Here is a 6,636-nt window from a genome sequence, read left to right on the forward strand (position 1 = left end):
TACCTCAAACAAAAGTCTGCAGATCCAACAAAGTTTCAGTTCCTTTAAAGAGATAACTTTGGAATCTATCTGGGGTTTACAGAATGGTCTAGGGTGTGAGTGTGACTTGTTTTGTTCTAGCAACAGAATGTTTAACTATGGATGTAGCCTGCGACCTTGAGTTTGTCTGTTCATTTCCTTTTATCATATTAATTCAGTTTTTGTCTTACTCCCACCTTTTGAGGTTAGGGTATTTAAAGCAATTGGAAATTAAAGGCAGGAGGGTATTCACAACATGAACCATTTCACAGAACTAATGAGAAACTTTCTTTTTGTCTCCCTGTACCTCTTAAGTCATCACCTGCTTGAGAAATATCAGGTGTGTTCAATAAAGGCCTTCCAATGTTGTGAAATAGCCATTTCTTACTATGCTTTTGCCACATCTGGCCACTAGTGGCAGCATCATCATAGAAACAACATTTAAAATGGCCTATCCATGTTTCTGTTCCTGTATTATTAGGGAGAAATTATTTGTGTGGGCTTGGATAAATTATTTGTGTGGGCTGAGAGATCAAGCAAAGTTTAGAGTGTGCCTGTGTGCACTGACTCCCTAGCGAAAGGCCGGCACTTTAATTGGCTTATGAACTTTCATCATCACGTAATCATTTAATCCTCATGGATGGGTGTTGACATGCCTTTTGATTGTGGAACTAATTATAGAGGGTAAAAGGTTTCCTATGGCATGCAAAAGAGCTTGGATATGCCCATCCTAGAGACACAGAGTTTAGCTCTGACTTGTCAAACATCCTCATGTGTCTGCTGCCATCAGAGCAATAACAGATAAGACAGTTCTGCTCTCTTAGCTGCAAATATCTTTCCTAGTTGGTCCTTCCCTATTTCTAAGGCACATAGAATAAATGTTTACTGTTGCTTTCATTGCTCTTCCTGTAGTTGGTTATTAGAATATTTGTTCTGTTTTCCTACTTTTATTTTATTTTATTTTCATCATTCAGGAACTTTAAAGTACCCTAAGAGAAACCTTTCTTTTTGTGGGGCAATGCTCACATACAATAACAGAGGTTGTAAGCCTTCAAATCTAGGTGGCACTATTGCTCTTGGTAGTTCTTTCTCACTTTTCTTTAATAAACCTATGTTCACTATGCTAGATACATAATGGAAATTTAAAAATACCAACAAATGTCGAACTCTTAAAATATGCTGTCAGCATAGAATACAGAAAAACTATGGAGGTGGTATTGTGGCACCTGTAAAAATAATTTTGCTTCAAGATGACATTATGAAGTAGGAATCATCCTCTTCTGAGAGACATAGAGGAGGAGGCTTGTAGGTGTCACTGGCTTCAAAAAGCTCCCTAATAACAAAACAGAACAAGACAACCCCCATGCGGATGTAAATTATATTCTTAGTTTTCTATCACTACTTCCCTGTCATCAAAATGTTTCTTTTACATTTGTGTTGGACTAAGAAATATATATTACAGTGATACTTGTTTCATTCAGCCTCCTTGTCTGTGTCAATATGATCAGTTTGCTTCTAACATTTGTTTAGATAGAACATTTGTTACTACATCTTTTATTGCTTAATTACTATTAGACTTTTTGATAACTCTAATATTTATCACTAAAGGCTCTTTTATGGCCTGCCTAATATTTTAAAAGCTGTACTTATCTATTTCAGTGGTTGCTAATCTTTGCTGCCTTTGCCATCAGATCTGGAATCGTCTGGCTGGTGACCTTTTGGATGCATCTGTGAGGTTTCCAGGAAGACCCTTCCCGTATGTGGGCAGCATCATTTCATGGACTGGGTTCCTGGACTGGAAGGAAAAAAACAGGAAAAAATGTACTGAGCACACAAATTTACCTCTGTCCGTTTCCTGAGAATGCTGCCTCATTTTCAGCAATCATGATTTTAGTGTCATTGTGGAGTGTACCATAAAACCACTAACATGAGAAAACTAAAACTAAAACAAAACGCTCAGCCTTCCTTGCTTACATTGCTTTTGTCCAGTATTCTTCCCAGACAGGAAAAAATAGAACTAATACAATTTCTTGATAAAACGTTTTATATTTACTTAGATTAATTTTCCTCAATTAAAAGTGAAATTATGGCTAAGGACATAGCTCAGTTGGTAAAGTGCTAACCTACAATGCACGAAGCTCTGGGCTCAATCCCCAGCACCCCCTAAACCCAGCATGGTGGTATACACTTATAATCCCAGCACTTAGAAAGTAGAGAAAAGAAGAGCATAAGTTCAAAGCCATCCTTAGATACATAGCTCTAGACCAGCTGGGACTAATATGAAACCTTATTTCAAAGAGAGACGTGGCTAGAGATAGGGATAGATATAGGGATAGGGAGATAAAAACAGAGATATAGATATAGAGAGAAAGACATGTAGATAGATGTAGAGATAGATGATAGATAGATAGATAGACAGGCAGTCAGACAGACAGACAGACAGACAGATAGACAAACAAATTAACAGCGAGAATGTAATCCTTTTAAAATTGGATATTCTTTTATGAGGAATTCCTCTATAAAATTATCAACTAGATGAACATAATTCCAATTAGGAGCCGGGCGGTGGTGGCGCACGCCTTTAATCTCAGCACTTGGGAGGCAGAGGCAGGCAGATCTCTGTGAGTTCGAGACCAGCCTGGTCTACAAGAGCTAGTTCCAGGACAGGCTCCAAAACCACAGAGAAACCCTGTCTCGAAAAACCAAAAAAAAAAAAAAAAAGTTCCAATTAGGATTTTCGTATCTGGCACATCTTTGCACAAAAATACTGGTTGTGAGATTGACTGTAGTGAGAGGATGGAGACACGGAAATGAACCTGAGACCCTGCCAGAGTGTAGGTCCAAGCTTCTCCATGATGACTGGACACCAGGATACCTTGTGTTTCACCTGACATTTTGGCTAGTCATTGGAAAATGCAATCTGGTTTCTAGGAAATTGTACAGCTCCATTGCTGATGTCTATTTTTCTAGACCAAGAAAACCTGCTGTTGACACATAATCATTTATTTTGTGAAACTTATAAAATGATATCTTTAAAAATATTTCTTTTAGTTATTGAGATAATAAGTATATCATTTCACCCTTGTCTCTTTTAATAATGTTGTTTTTGATGTATACATTCTTTTAAAATTTAAATTTGACTTTCTGATAATTTTATAGATAAGTACTGTATTTATATCATTTCCATCCCTTTCTCTCTCCCTCTAACTTCTCTTTATCCTTTCACTCCTTCTCAAATTCATGACTTTTTCCTTGTTATTTTTACATCCATATTTATGTTGATTATATCTTAATTATTACTGTTACACTCATATGTAAGTAATTATTATATAATATGTACTATATATTCCATTTAATGCTGCCCAAAATGTTCACATTTTAAGGTGATCACTTGGAATTGAGCAACCTATTGGGGGCCTCAGCTCTGCAGAAAATTGATTCTCTTCAGCAGCCATTATTGCCTAAAGTTTGTCATCTAGGGGTAGGACTTTGTGAGATTTCTTCCATCTACATTGGCATATAAACTGGAGTTGTCATTATGCAAGTCTTATTCACAGACAATGTTGTTGAAATTTCATAGATATAGCATCCTTGTCATGTCTGAAAGACACTCTATTACAGAAGATGTTCCCCTGACTCTTACAGTCATTCTCTTCCTGCAATATCCCTCAACCTTAGGTGTAAGGGTTGCATTGTAGGTTTACCAGTGAAGGCTGGGATCCCTACAGTTGTTCTATACATTTTGATCACTTGTAGATTTCTGTAATCATCTCCATCTGTTGTAAAAGGAGCTTCTCTAACTAAGGGTGAGAACTACACTCATATTGAGAGATTTGGATTGCAGATTTTGCAAAACTTGAGCTTGAATATCTGTCCAGCTTGGCAACCTTCTTCTTTGTCTCCCATAACTTTATCTCTGTTGGTGTACACTAATTCTCTCCAACTATTGCTTTGCTGCATTTTTGTCTTTTAGGATTGATTCTTTGAGCTTTCAGATCAATGAATTTAATACATACATTAAGACTGACTCTACTGTTGCTTGCTGAATTAGGTCTAACCTTGTGACAATTAATTTCTAGGAACAGGATTTTTGACCTAAATATGTCACCTATAGCACCAATGGGATTCTCAAATGCTGATAAATACATATTTGCAATTGACTGTCTTGACTAGTTTCTTTCTGCTACTATGTTCAACAAAATACCTTTGACTCATGTCTTATGGAAAGAAAAACTACATAAGTAATTGTGTGTGCTTAGATGTGTGTGTGTTTTCTTGTGCATCTATGTGTAAATGACAGAGGTCAAGGCTGGGTGTATTCCTCTACCAGCCTCCACCTTCATTTTAGAGTTAGTCTCCCAGTGAGTTTGTGGCTTTAATTTCAGCTAGACTATATGATCAGTAAGCACCAGGAATATGTCTATGTCCACCCCATCACCCTGAGATTACAGATGTGTGCCACAGGACCCAGCTTTTAGTTTGTGCTGAGAATCTGAACACAATTTCTAATGCTTGTGCAGTAAGCACTTTAAACACTGAGCCTCCTCTCAAGCCTTTAGATACTTAGTTTTGACTGATAATTTAAATACTAGTGAATTAAGTTTCAACACTGAAATTATAGGATCTGTTTCTATTTTTTTTCTGGAGGAAATGGCCAAGAGCAGAGCTTCTTAGTCTAGAGTCAATCAGTTGGAATTGACCAGAACCACCTGATCTAGTAGCAGTTAAGAGTGAGCCCAGGATTGAGAAGAAAAGGGGGAACTACACAATGGTGACATTGTACATGTATTGATTTCTTTTATGTACCATGCACACACTCAATAATCATCTTGTGCAATTCTTCAGTGATGAATCAATAACTTCCTTTTACAAGGAGGGAATGAGAATTCTAGAGTTTTTGACAGTTTCTCCAGATCAAAAGATGGTATTTCAGTGTGACTATCTAGAAAGACTTCTGCATAATGAAGATCTGAATTTCACTTTCTCCTACAGCTTTCTGGTTTTAGTATTTGATCTGTTGGTTGTTGTTAATTGAATGTGTTGCGTTGTATTCTGTTTTGTTTGTAGGGTAAAGAATCAAGGGCTAAGATGACAAGACATAAATTAATGAACAATAATGTTACATTCTGCCTTTCACCAACCTGGCTGTCATCAGAAATGAAACCTCTTTGCTATCTACCAAGTCCTAAGAGATAACTTCAGAGCTGAACACCAATTAACACCCAGGAAGTTTTAATTGTCCCTATTAATTGGTTCCTCTGAAACTTGTTTAGAAGTGTAACAGATAGTTTATTTAGTTTTCTAATTATTTGTCTCTGAGCACCCAATAAGTCTTAATTATGCTCACGGCATCTTGTTAGAAAGATCTGTAGGAATTGTTTGTCTTTGGAGACCCAGTCCTGCATTGGTAATAAGAGTATAATTGTTTCTCTGGAGTATTAAGTACTGTAGCCCAGGCTCCAAATTCATGAAAAGTTTTATGTAGTTTTGAGAATGCTTGACTAAAAAGTATACACGACATGTGATCTGTGCTATTCCTTAAATGCGGGAACCAAATAATAAATAGGGAATTAACCTGTTTTTCTATATAGAATAAGTTACAATCATAAACTGGTCTAGGACCTACCTTCCTGATGTTTTAGAGTAACGTGAAATGACGGACAACTTGCTGATATACAGAAACAAAAGTTACAACCACTATCCACATGGTTGCACTATACTTTATTTCAAATACTTTTTATATCTGCTCCAGCTACTCTATCCTAGTAATACTAGGAACTCTAAAAGAATTCATTTCTGTGATAAAATTATTCCTGTGTTGAGGATAAAAAATAGTAAACAATGTGATTAGATTGATCTGTTTTTATTTCAGTATCCTACCACAATTTCTTACACAATTAAATTATCCTCTACATAAAAATTTATATCTGGATTAGGAACATGTACAGATTGTATTAATAATTTTTGTTGTTAATGTGGCAGGATGTTGACAGAAGAATCTTTAAGAAGCAAAAGATAATTTTGGCTCATGGTTTCAGAGACCCTTCAGTTCAACATGGCAAGGACGGCATAGCAGTAGAAGCAACTCTATCTTTGGTGTCTGGAGCATGAGCTTGAAGTTTCACCTTCCTTTTTAATTTGAAAGAAAATGGGGGGAAAGGGGTAGGATGTTCTTCTGTATGTTCTTCTGTATATTTTGAATATATGTGAATATATGTTGTTCCCATTGGTTAATAATTAAAGCTCTTTGGCCTATGGCAAAACAGAGTATAGCTAGGCAGGAAATCCAAACAGATATACAGATAAACTAGAGCGGTGTCAGGAGGAGTGTGAGTCAGCTGCCCAATAAGAGAAACACCATGTAGCTGCCAAAGAAAAAAGATGCCAGAGCATGAGAGCTAATGAATAATTCCTGCCATTGGCCAAACCATTATATTTAATATTTACCTCTCAGGGATTATTAATAAGCAGTTGTGGGACTGATGGGCAGAAAAGAAACCTGTCGGGCAGAATCAAGCAAGACAGAGAAAACTTACAACTACATTAGGATACATTCTGTAGAGCCTCTGCCAAGGTGATGTGTAACACTGGGAGTATGAACTCTAAGCTGCACATATG

The sequence above is a fragment of the Alexandromys fortis genome, unplaced genomic scaffold, assembly GCF_014885135.2.
Source record: "Alexandromys fortis isolate MF-2015 unplaced genomic scaffold, M_Fortis_MF-2015_v1.1 scaffold_564, whole genome shotgun sequence".
In the NCBI taxonomy this organism is placed as follows: Eukaryota; Metazoa; Chordata; class Mammalia; order Rodentia; family Cricetidae; genus Alexandromys; species Alexandromys fortis.